This window comes from Taudactylus pleione, unplaced genomic scaffold, assembly GCF_031769625.1.
Source record: "Taudactylus pleione unplaced genomic scaffold, aTauple2 ptg000637l, whole genome shotgun sequence".
Classification (NCBI taxonomy): Eukaryota; Metazoa; Chordata; class Amphibia; order Anura; family Myobatrachidae; genus Taudactylus; species Taudactylus pleione.
The window spans coordinates 4,485,123-4,498,807 of record NW_028285039.1 but is presented as its reverse complement, the minus strand read 5'-3'; the positions used below and the strand labels follow the sequence as shown (position 1 = coordinate 4,498,807).

At 38.2% G+C, this 13,685-nt stretch overlaps 1 protein-coding gene across 3 annotated transcripts in view; it reads right to left on the bottom strand.

Annotated features, from left to right (window-relative positions):
- Window positions 1-13,685, bottom strand: part of TENM2 (teneurin transmembrane protein 2) — a 2,186,131-nt gene that overhangs the window by 220,093 nt on the left and 1,952,353 nt on the right. The window lies entirely within an intron of this gene.

Here is a 13,685-nt window from a genome sequence, read left to right as displayed (position 1 = left end):
TTTATGTTCTAGAGTAGTAGACATGTGAGTATTGCATAAAATGATGGGTTTTGTGCATACCATTAAAATCCAGCACTAAAACAAGGACAGTATAGGTGAGAAAATATTCTGTCACACCAAAGATTTAAGTGCAGAGGTCAAGAGGTCACTGCAATCTAACACACAGGATTTATTCATGTATGTCGTTATGGTCATCCTTATTTATGTCTTGTCGTTATTATTATACTGCTATAGTTAAATCTTTCCTCAATGCTTTGTACACTGCTTTAGAATTATATTAAACGCAAATGTGATTTTGCTTTTAACTTCAGATTTTTGGGAACTGAGTCAGTCACGCCATTAAAACAATCACATTTACAACAACATATATTTTGTTGAAAGCAAAATATGCCCTTGACATGAGTTTGGTGGATGTTAAGGAAAACATTACAATCAGCATAAAAATGTAACCTGGAACTTACAGTAAAATGGATTTTTTTATTGGCGGGTAAGAGTGGTGTTTATTATACATTTTGAAAACAACCACTTTATTTAATACACAATCACATCACTGAGTTAATTGGTTGAGTGGAATGAGAAACCGAAAGATTGCATAAGAAAAGAGGTGTTTTAAACCTCTAGGATGGGGGCAGGCATGTATGCAAATTACTTGTGGGAGTTAGCCTATGGCAAGCAGGGGCGGGTTTGTAACAGGAACATTATATAGTGGGATAAAAGTGTGGGCCAAAGCCTCTTTGTTCCAGATTCCTCCAGGACAGGGAAGTGCATTTTGTCAGTTGTCATTTTCCTTAATAAAACTCTCTTAGTGCTTCTCCTCCTTCTTCTCTTCTTCTCTCCTCCTTTTCCTTATTGTATTTAGTCTCTTTTCATTTACTTCATATCATTGCTTTTACTTTTCCTTTCTGTCCTCAATCAGTGTCTTTTCTGATTTCTTGTTCTGCTGGGGGGTGGGTGTAGCTATGTTCTGCCTAGTAATGAGCCTCCCCAGACCCTGGTCCCTGGCTCCACAGTGTCCCCATGTTATTAGGAGCTGCAGGTGTGGTTCCCCTATTGATAGTTCTATCCCCCCTCAGGCTGCAGCAGCTTTGTGGAAGGTGTGCCAGTGCGGGGGAGGGGTGCTTCCCTTTAGTCCTTAATGCCCCTGGTCAATATTATCTTTGTGGCTGCAATGGCCAGCACCATAGGCAAATGCAGGAGGGGTTTATGAGTGCCTTGCCTGAACCCCCCCTCAGCCCACACCATGATGACTACAATAGAAATAGCATATAATACTAAAGTTGCATGTTTTTTAGGATCCCCTCAGTGTCACAAATGAAATAACTAGCACTACAGTCCCTGTTGATCTTTTAAATGTGTCAGCCAGTAGAAAAAGTTAAAAAGCCAGTAATGAATATTGTTGTGCACCAACTAGATCTGGAAAACATGCACTGTACGGGGTGCACTGATATGGATCACCTATTGGATCAATTATTAATACTGGATAATACACCATCCAGTACATAGGGGGACCAATCTGTGCATCTGTTTCCAGGACAGTGCATGGTTTCTTTTTCTGCCCTCTCCCAGATTCCCCAACTTGCTCATATGATCTGTAAAGGAGCCGGCACATGAAATAAAAAGATTCAGCTCAGACAGGATGGCCCTACTTCTACATATAATTACTTACTGTGTTTGCTGGTCCTGTATATGCCAGAATTATATCATTCAGTACATTCGTATGATGTATTTTATAGCTGGTCTGTGCTGATTATGCCCTCTTAATGGTAGAAAACAGTTGCAGCAAACAGTGTCAGTATTATGCTGGGCATTGAGGTATCATTGGGGGAATAGAATGCTTTAGTGATGCGTTATATGACAGTAAGGGGTAATGGCTTTGACTCTGCTTTATTTATCTATAGCACCTAAGATCTAGCTTTTATCTCCTTTGAATCATTATTATCAGCCAATAGAGGAGATTGTATTATATACTGTATTCTGAGCATTTAACTTACAAAATAGACAGAATACATGTGCTACAGTGAATTTCTACAGGGTGCACAGCTTATTATTGCAATCACTGCCCCAAGCAGCTATCACCGGGAAGCTCCATTCTCAGCTATGCTCCTACTTCTACAAATATACATTGCTGGAGGTCACGCAGCCTTCGCGTCCTGCCTATGAGGGGTACAACGCGTGCAAAGCAGCTAGTTCAGTTCGTCAGGGCTAACAGCAGGCGTCTGGGGAAAATGCTTCGCCTTTAATAATTCCACATTAAAATGTCGTTTTCGTCACCTCTGCTTGCGATGTGGTGGCAATCACCCAGTTGCCAAGTGTTTCAAGGGGGGTGCCCAGCAGCAGCCTGCACAGCCAGCAAAAGGCACAAGTGCTAAGTAAAGTTCCATCCCCTGTCCGTGTCACAGCGATAGCAAAATGGTTGAGTTGGTACCCGGTTCTGCAGGACGCAGAATTTTCGTTAAAAGGCTTCAGTTTTGGTTTTCGTTTACCTATTTGCAGGGATGTCGACACATATCCGCCTAGAAATTTGAAGTCTGCCTTTGAATTGCCTCACATTCTTAGGGAAAAAGTGGCTGGCGAGGTTAGCGCAGGCGCATTGCTGGGCCTTTTGCAGAACCCCCATTAGGGATCTTGTGAATTCCCCGGTGGGAGTGGTTCCCAAGAAAATTCCAGGAAAATAAGGGCTCATGCAACATCTGTCTTATCCGCCAGGCTCGTCAGTAAATTATGCCATACCAGTTGAGGTTTCCTCGGTGGTGTACCAGTCTTTTGACGATGCTTTGGACGTCATTAGGTGTTATGGTCCGGGCGCACTGATGGCTAAGATAGATGTTGAGTCAGCTTTTCGTCTACTTCCTTTGCACCCAGAGTCATTCCAGTTTATGGGTTTTTAGCTTGGACAACGGATATTGCATAGACAAATGCTTGCCTATGGGGTGTTCTGTGTCCTGTGCGTTTTTCGAGCATTTTAGCACCTTCCTACACTGGTGCGCGGAATTTATTTAATTTTTGCGGTAGTCATGGAATAGCCCACTATCTCGATGACTTTCTGTGTGTCGGCCCTTCCGGTTCAGGCAGATGCAGTTATCTTTTGTTTTCTTTACGAGCGCTGTTTTTTCATTTGGAGTTCCCGTTGCTGTGGACAAAACGGAGGGCCCTTCCCCTTGTCATTCCTGGGTATCGAGATCTGTACCTCGGTGGGTTCTTGTCGCATTCCTCTCGATAAGCCTGTCAAGTAATGCCATAGCGGAATGCACGGCTTCCAGTAGAATTACCCTGCGGCAGGCGCAATCCCTCCTGGGCCTGTAAAGTAATTCCAATGGGCAGAGCTTTTTCACGTAAATTGGAAAGGGCCACGGCTGGTGTCACTAACCGAGACATTTGCTACGTTTATCCTCAGAGATTAAGCAGGACCTCTCTGTCTGGGTCTCGTTTCTTCGGGATTTTAATGGCGTTCGGTTGTGGATGTCTCCAGCCGCTGACAATTTGCAGCTGCAGCTGTTCACCGACGCAGCAGGCACCACGGGGTTCGGATGTTACCTTGATGGCTCCTGGTGCGTTGGCCGTTGGCTGGAAGAATGGGTGGGAAAGGGTTTGACTAAGGACTTACTCCTTCTCAAACTCTTTCCCATAATGGTTTCCTTGGAAATCTGGGGGGAATGGTTACGCAATCGCAGCATCATTATCAGGTGTGACAACCTGGGCATGGTCCATGCGATACAATCAGCAACATGCGGCTTCCCTGCTGGTTTTGCGCTTGCTAGCGCAGCTGTGCTCACATGTTTGCGCTGTAACATCATGTTTAAGGCAAGACACATTCCTGGGGTGGAGAATGAGATAGACGATGCGTTATCACGTTTCCAGTGGGCTAGGTCCCGATCTGTGGCCCCTGGTGCTGACGTTGTGCTTTGCCCCTCTTATGTTTGGCAGGTGATCGAGCCGGCATGGAGGGCTAAGCAGAACAGTCTTTAGCCCCCTCCACGTTGCGAGCATATCGGCAGGCATGGAATGAATGGGAAGATTATTCCCGTAGCAGCAAACAGGCAGGTAAGAGTCAGCATCGTTCGATGCTTTCTTTTATTTGGAGTCTCCGTTTGGCTGGCAGATCCAGGGCTTCTGTTGAGCATTTTATTGTAAATTGAAGGGCCAACCTGACTTTACTAAAAGTTTTCTGATAGTGAAGGCTTTAAAGGGTTTGGCACGGGTCTCCCGGCCAGTAGCTGACCGTAGGAGACCTGTGGACGCTCATCTGCTTCCGGCAGTATTAGGGGCGGTTCTCGGAGTGGCTCTTACTGCGTATGAGGCGGTCCTGATTCAAGTGGTGTTTTCGGAGGCTTTTCACGGCACCTTGAGGGTATCGGAGCTGGTGGCATCATCCAAATGGGTTGATGCCGCCATGCTCCTCTCGGATATCCTGGTCAGTGAGAGGTCTGTTCTCTGTAGGATTCGGCAGTCGAAGACCGACCAGACTGGTAGGGGTAGGTGGATCTCGTTGGGTCCATCTAGGGACGAACAGATCTGCCCCGTGGCACTAGCTATGCGGTATGAGTTATTGCGGCCGGATGTTCCTGGTTCATGACTCATGCATATGGACAGGACTCCGCTTACCAAATACCAGTTTGGTTGGTTTTTGAAGAGGTGTGTATCAGTTTTAGGCCTCCCGCCTCAAGATTTTGGTACACACTCGTTTCTGATCGGAGCCGCAACTTCGGCGGCAGCTGCGGGTTTCTCGGCATCAGAAATTAAGGCCCTAGGACATTGGAAATCGGATAGTTATAAAGGTTACATTCGACCTAGGCATGAAGGCCCTTTGTTTAAAGTCATTTCACAGTCTGTTCCGGTTACGTTTATATTTTATGCTTGCCTGGTTTTTGTCTTGTCTCATGTACTGTCCTGTCTTGTCTGTTACCCCTGTCCGTCCTACTCGGGATTAGCTACTCGCCATTGCTGGCAATGGGAGTCTTGAGGGATTTTACAATTTTTACCTGAACTGACGGATTCAATTCGGCTATTCTCAATCATTTAATTAGGCCATAGTCCATCCCTCAGCAGGTTTTTATTTTACCTCTTGCCGAGTTCACCTGTTTTTTCCCAATTCCCCCCCACCCATTCTTCCCCTTTGTGTCTTCTGTTTGTCTCAGCCACTTCAAATAGTAAAGTCGGCGACCAATAGAAAATTTTTCTTTTTGGCAGATACTCACTTATGTTCTATCAGATCCCACTAATACACCATAAAATTTTATTGTTTTATGACAATTACTAATTTTTTATTTACTGCTTTCCTCCACCTTTAGGATTGCTCTTTGACACGCAGGACATTTGGGTTATAGGCCACTCATATATTTTCTGGGCTGCTAGGTTTGAGTTCAGATCAAGCTCCAATTTTTGAATATTCAGCTAGGGTCCGTTGGATAGGTTCCAGAGGTATGAGATGGCATTCCTTTTGTCCTAAACTGTTAGAGTATGCAAGGCTTTTTGGTAGGCCACGTATTTTGGTGGCTTATTTAGGAGGCAACGACTTAGGGCAGAGGTCCACTGTAGAATTACGAGTTGATATTGTCAACGATTTGGCGAGGGTGCTATCGGCCTGGCCCTTGTGTAAATTAATTTGGTCTTGCATTGTACCTCGACAGGTCTGGCGTGGGGTTAGGAGTTTTCCTGCTAATGACGAAGCTAGGAAGAAACTTAATTTCGCAGTTGCCAAATTTGTGATGGCCAATTATGGCCGTTTCATTTACCATAATAACATTCAATTTCGATTTAGTTATATGTATAGACCTGATGGAGTTCATTTAACAGAGGAGGGTGTGTCATTGTTTATTGGGGATCTTTTTGAGGAGTTGGCGTTATTGGGGTAGTACTTGGTATGGTGGCGGTGCGGCGGTTCTATAAGCTGAACCTTGCTGTGGCGGGAAAGAACGGCAGGTCGCCAGTCCGGGTGCAATTATGATTTAAGGGCGCTCCCTTCGTTGACTGGTAGTTGGCTGTACCAACCTAACGGGGGGCAGTATCACCACCTAAACAGGTGGGAAGTCAAGATGGGGGTGAGCGTTACCTTTTGTTGATGATATGAGTTACATGGTTATGTGTATGCACTCTGGGCGATCTACGCCTGCTATGCCTTTTGTTGTTTGTGTGTGGGCATAGCAGATCTGGCTGATTTCTGGCCGTCCTTTCTTTGCCACCATACATCCTTAAATAAATAATAATTATTATTGCTCCAATAAATCGCCATCAAGTTATCTGCCAAATCCACGTCTCAGTGTCTTTATTTTATGTTAGTATGATAAGTGGTTTGCACACATGACAACACCTCATCCGATAGAAGGTTTAATTTTCTGATGTTTCTATCTCAACCATTTTATTAAGAATATGTTTCAGGTGCTACAAGTTTGACACAGTACTCTGCTCACAATGTCCCCACATAAATGTGTATAGTGATACTGGACACCGATATGGGAACCTTTTATAATGATATATGGATATGCAGTGATGTAAAGAAATGAGATCCGGCAAGACTGAAGTTTCTGTAATAATGCTCTGCAGGAGAGAAAGTGTTTGAAACGTTCTATTGAATATTTCTTGATGGACAGTATGGGACAGTATAAACAACTGAACGGTTATAAGATAATGTAGGCAAGCCTCCTCAGGCTTCATGGGTAAACATTAGAGAATTCATTATTTGTATTAATTATTGTGGCTGGGACATGATGTGTTACAAACAAGGATGTCACCCTCCTGCTTCTATTGTTTATTAAGTATCAGTATGTATGATAATCAGGATAATTATGATAATATAAAATAACATATAAACGGGATTGTGATCACTTCCAAAAGATATGAGATATGAAAGGTTCCAGCAATCACTGTGTGTAATTAAAGAGGTTATGAAATGTTTTTGTATGTAGCAAAGACCTGATTTGTGCTACCGAGTTTTATTACACAAACCACATATGATTTAACTACAAAGGACAACCGCTGTGGTCCTTCCAAGGAAGGACAACCGCTGTGGTCCTTACAGGGAAAAATACATCAAAACAATACTATCCATACTCTGTGTTATTGTATTTCCGGTGGAACCAGTAATGTGATATGAATGTGTCACAGCCCCATAAGGTTGCTATAATGATGATGTATCTCCCTACACCCTGAGATCCATTTAACAAAGTCATGTTTCCTATACATATGTGTGGAAAATCATAACTGATTTGGAGGACTTAAAGTATTATCAAATTTTGGCTATTTTCTAGAAAAAAAGTTACCAAAACTGTAAGCAAGAAGTGAAGTCAGATCAAGTCAGGTCAATAACTGCTTAATATCACATTGCACTGCAGAAGCTGTAACTCTGGAGACTAGGGTGAGCAACCTAACAAAGTGGCAAGTTGCATACCTCAGAAAGTAGGCTGGGCTATTTTAATTTGGCACCAGCAGTGACAAAAGTGGTCCCATGAACAAAAGTCTAAATCAGAAATCCAAATGAAGAACAGGGGAATCCACTGTAACACAGGGAGAACTGAGAGTAGAGCTACTGGACCCAGGAAGAGCACGCCGTGTTCCAGCGACATGTGACATCCAGGTAAGATTATGTGTATAGCACGCCTGTTGTCTATGAAGAATAAACCTTACTTCACCAACAATCATGTCACAATGGTTATTCCAATAAAGTCCTAAAGTAATAGACTTATTATGGACATTTCCCATAAAACAACACAATACATAGGGAATGGACAGCACCAGTTTTAATAATAAAATGAACACTATTCCAAAGCATACAGACATCATAGTATTTAAAATTAAGTGTTAAAGTATTAAGCACTGCTAGAGTTCTGTTTGTGCTCCCCAACTAAGAAGATCTCTTCACTTAGTGACCTAATTATCACTGAAACATGTCGGGTAAAAAGCAAGTCAATGAGACCTGCAAGCTGTGGAGTACGAAGAGCACCTCAAAAGCCTTTTATGTGACAAAAGCACTATAAATGGTTTAGAAATGATTTAATTCATTGTGTAATAAGAGTTATTCCACTTGTAAGTTGGAACTGATTATGCTTGATTTTATTGTTATTATAATAAAAGAAGGAGTCTATGATAGAAAGATCAATGCCTTCAAACAACTAACTTCTCACAGAGCTATTCAACCAGAACCATTTCACATAATTACTATGTAATGTAGAACATTCCCTGCATATTGTGTTAATATGTACTCTATTCTTTGATCATTATCTCTGAAGACAAATGTTTCATTACCAGAAAAGCTTTTCTGGAGATGGCTGCTATACTGGTTTGGATGTTACAGGGTGTTGTTGGTTTAAATGATTAATTTGGTTAATAAAGGCATAGATATAGAAAGTTATATAAACAAAAACAAATAAGCAATTATGTGTACAGTATATCAGATAAAATATATGAATAATATATATATATATATATATATAATATATATATATATATTATATATGTATATGTGTGTGTGTGTGTGTGTGTGTACAGTGCTTGAAGTGACAACATGGAAAATTTAAATTACTTGAATTCAACAGGTGTACAATGAAATCAGAATGAGAAGTGACCCAGTCCACATCTACCACAGAGTATATGTACATATTGGGGCTGTTACCGAGTTGGGAACAAAGGAGAATAAAGGAGCAGCTTTGCTTCTGGACAAATCAGGTTGTAATGCAAGGGGTACAAATGCATACCCACTGTACAGCTTTATTTTTACACTGAAATATAGAGCATACTGTACCTACTGTACAGCTTTATTTTTACACTGAAATATAGAGCATACTGTACCTACTGTACAGCTTTATTTTTACACTGAAATATAGAGCATACTGTACCTACTGTACAGCTTTATTTTTACACTGAAATATAGAGCATACTGTACCTACTGTACAGCTTTATTTTTACACTGAAATTTACAGCATACCTACAGTACACTTTATTTTTACACTGAAATATAGAGCATACCTACTGTACAGCTTTATTTTTACACTGAAATATAGAGCATACCTACTGTACCTACTGTACAGCTTTATTTTTACACTGAAATATAGAGCATACCTACTGTACAGCTTTATTTTTACACTGAAATTTAGAGCATACCTACTGTACAGCTTTATTTTTACACTGAAATATAGAGCATACCTACTGTACAGCTTTATTTTTACACTAAAATTTAGAGCATACCTACTGTATAGCATTATTTTTACACTGAAATATAGAGCATACTGTGCCTACTGTACAGCTTTATTTTTACACTGAAATATAGAGCATACCTACTGTACAGCTTTATTTTTACACTGAAATTTAGAGCATACCTACTGTACAGCTTTATTATTCCACTGAAATATAGACCATACTGTACCAACTGTACAGCTTTATTTTTACACTGAAATATAGAGCATACTGTACCTACTGTAAAGCTTTAGTTTTACACTGAAATTTACAGCATACCTACAGTACAGCTTTATTTTTACACTGAAATATAGAGCATACCTACTGTACAGCTTTATTTTTACACTGAAATTTAGAGCATACTGTGCCTACTGTACAGCTTTATTTTGACACTGAAATATAGAGCATACTGTGCCTACTGTACAGCTTTATTTTTACAGTGAAATGTAGAGCATACCTACTGTACAGCTTTATTTTTACACTGAAATAAAGAGCATATCTACTGTACAGCTTTATTTTTACACTGAAATTTAGAGCATACCTACTGTATAGCTATATTTTTACACTGAAATATAGAGCATACCTACTGTACAGCTTTATTTTTACACTGAAATATAGAGCATACCTACTGTATAGCTTTATTTTTACACTGAAATAGAGAGCATACTGTACCTACTGTACAGCTTTATTTTTACACTGAAATTTAGAGCATATCTACTGTACAGCTTTATTTTTACACTGAAATATAGAGCATACCTACTGTACAGCTTTATTTTTACACTAAAATTTAGAGCATACTGTACCTACTGTACAGCTTTATTTTTACACTGAAATTTAGAGCATACCTGCTGTATAGCTTTATTTTTACACTGAAATTTAGAGCATACCTACTGTACAGCTTTATTTTTACACTGAAATTTAGAGCATACCTACTGTACAGCTTTATTTTTACACTGAAATTTAGAGCATACTGTACCTACTGTACAGCATTATTTTTACACTGAAATTTAGAGCAAACCTGCTGTATAGCTTTATTTTTACACTGAAATGTAGAGCATATCTACTGTAAAGCTTTATTTTTACACTGAAATTGTAGAGCATACCTACTGTACAGCTTTATTTTTACACGGAAATTTAGAGCATACCTACTGTATAGCCTTATTTTTACACTGAAATGTAGAGCATACCTACTGTATAGCTTTATTTTTACACTGAAATATAGAGCATACCTACAGTACAGCTTTATTTTTACACTGAAATATAGAGCATACCTACTGTATAGCTTTATTTTTACACTGAAATATAGAGTATACCTACTGTACAGCTTTATTTTTACACTGAAATATAGAGCATACCTACTGTACAGCTTTATTTTTACACTGAAATATAGAGCATACCTACTGTACAGCTTTATTTTTACACTGAAATTTAGAGCATACTGTGCCTACTGTACAGCTTTATTTTGACACTGAAATATAGAGCATACTGTGCCTACTGTACAGCTTTATTTTTACAGTGAAATGTAGAGCATACCTACTGTACAGCTTTATTTTTACACTGAAATAAAGAGCATATCTACTGTACAGCTTTATTTTTACACTGAAATTTAGAGCATACCTACTGTATAGCTATATTTTTACACTGAAATATAGAGCATACCTACTGTACAGCTTTATTTTTACACTGAAATATAGAGCATACCTACTGTATAGCTTTATTTTTACACTGAAATATACAGCATACCTACTGTACAGCTTTATTTTTACACTAAAATTTAGAGCATATCTACTGTACAGCTTTATTTTTACACTGAAATATAGAGCATACCTACTGTACAGCTTTATTTTTACACTAAAATTTAGAGCATACTGTACCTACTGTACAGCTTTATTTTTACACTGAAATTTAGAGCATACCTGCTGTATAGCTTTATTTTTACACTGAAATTTAGAGCATACCTACTGTACAGCTTTATTTTTACACTGAAATTTAGAGCATACCTACTGTACAGCTTTATTTTTACACTGAAATTTAGAGCATACTGTACCTACTGTACAGCATTATTTTTACACTGAAATTTAGAGCAAACCTGCTGTATAGCTTTATTTTTACACTGAAATGTAGAGCATATCTACTGTAAAGCTTTATTTTTACACTGAAATTGTAGAGCATACCTACTGTACAGCTTTATTTTTACACGGAAATTTAGAGCATACCTACTGTATAGCCTTATTTTTACACTGAAATGTAGAGCATACCTACTGTATAGCTTTATTTTTACACTGAAATGTAGAGCATACCTACTGTATAGCTTTATTTTTACACTGAAATATAGAGCATACCTACTGTACAGCTTTATTTTTACACTGAAATGTAGAGCATACCTACTGTACAGCTTTATTTTTACACTGAAATATAGAGTATACCTACTGTACAGCTTTATTTTTACACTGAAATATAGAGCATACCTACTGTATAGCTTTATTTTTACACTGAAATATAGAGCATACCTACTGTATAGCTTTATTTTTACACTGAAATATAGAGCATACCTACTGTACAGCTTTATTTTTACACTGAAATATAGAGCATACCTACTGTATAGCTTTATTTTTACACTGAAATGTAGAGCATACCTACTGTAAAGCTTTATTTGTACACTGAAATGTAGAGCATACCTACTGTACAGATTTATTTTTACACTGAAAGTTAGAGCATACCTACTGTATAGCTATATTTTTACATTGAAATATAGAGCATACTGTGCCTACTGTACAGCTTTATTTTTACACTCAAATGTAGAGCATACCTACTGTATAGCTTTATTTTTACACTGAAATTTAGAGAATACCTACTGTATAGCTTTATTTTTACACTGAAATGTAGAGCATACCTACTGTATAGCTTTATTTTTACATTGAAATATAGAGCATACTGTGCCTATTGTACAGCTTTATTTTTACACTGAAATGTAGAGCATACCTACTGTATAGCTTTATTTTTACACTGAAATTTAGAGCATACCTACTGTATAGCTTTATTTTTACACGGAAATGTAGAGCATACCTACTGTACAGCTTTATTTTTACACTGAAATGTAGAGCATACCTACTGTATAACTTTATTTTTACACTGAAATGTAGAGCATACCTACTGTATAGCTTTATTTTTAAACTGAAATATAGGGCATACCTACTGTACAGCTTTATTTTTACACTGAAATTTAGAGCATACCTACTGTACAGCATTATTTTTATACTGAAATTTAGAGCATACCTACTGTACAGCTTTATTTTTACACTGAAATGTAGAGCATACCCCCTGTACAGCTTTATTTTTACACTGAAATTTAGAGCATACCTACTGTACAGCTTTATTTCTACACTGAAATATAGAGCATACTGTAAAGCTTTATTTTTACACTGAAATTTACAGCATACCTACAGTACAGCTTTATTTTTACACTGAAATATAGAGCATACCTACTGTACAGCTTTATTTTTACACTGAAGTATAGAGCATACCTACTGTACAGCTTTATTTTTACACTGAAATTTAGAGCATACTGTGCCTACTGTACAGCTTTATTTTGACACTGAAATATAGAGCATACTGTGCCTACTGTACAGCTTTATTTTTACAGTGAAATGTAGAGCATACCTACTGTACAGCTTTATTTTTACACTGAAATATAGAGCATACCTACTGTACAGCTTTATTTCTACACTGAAATTTAGAGCATACCTACTGTATAGCTATATTTTTACACTGAAATATAGAGCATACCTACTGTACAGCTTTATTTTTACACTGAAATATAGAGCATACCTACTGTACAGCTTTATTTTTACACTGAAATATAGAGCATACCTACTGTATAGCTTTATTTTTACACTGAAATTTAGAGCATATCTACTGTACAGCTTTATTTTTACACTGAAATATAGAGCATACCTACTGTATAGCTTTATTTTTACACTGAAATATAGAGCATACCTACTGTACAGCTTTATTTTTACACTGAAATATACAGCATACCTACTGTATAGCTTTATTTTTACACTGAAATGTAGAGCATACCTACTGTAAAGCTTTATTTGTACACTGAAATGTAGAGCATACCTACTGTACAGCTTTATTTTTACACTGAAAGTTAGAGCATACCTACTGTACAGCTTTATTTTTACACTGAAATTTAGAGCATACCTACTGTATAGCTTTATTTTTACATTGAAATATAGAGCATACTGTGCCTACTGTACAGCTTTATTTTTACACTGAAATGTAGAGCATACCTACTGTATAGCTTTATTTTTACACTGAAATTTAGAGAATACCTACTGTATAGCTTTATTTTTACACTGAAATGTAGAGCATACCTACTGTATAGCTTTATTTTTACATTGAAATATAGAGCATACTGTGCCTATTGTACAGCTTTATTTTTACACTGAAATGTAGAGCATACCTACTGTATAGCTTTATTTTTACACTGAAATTTAGAGCATACCTACTGTATA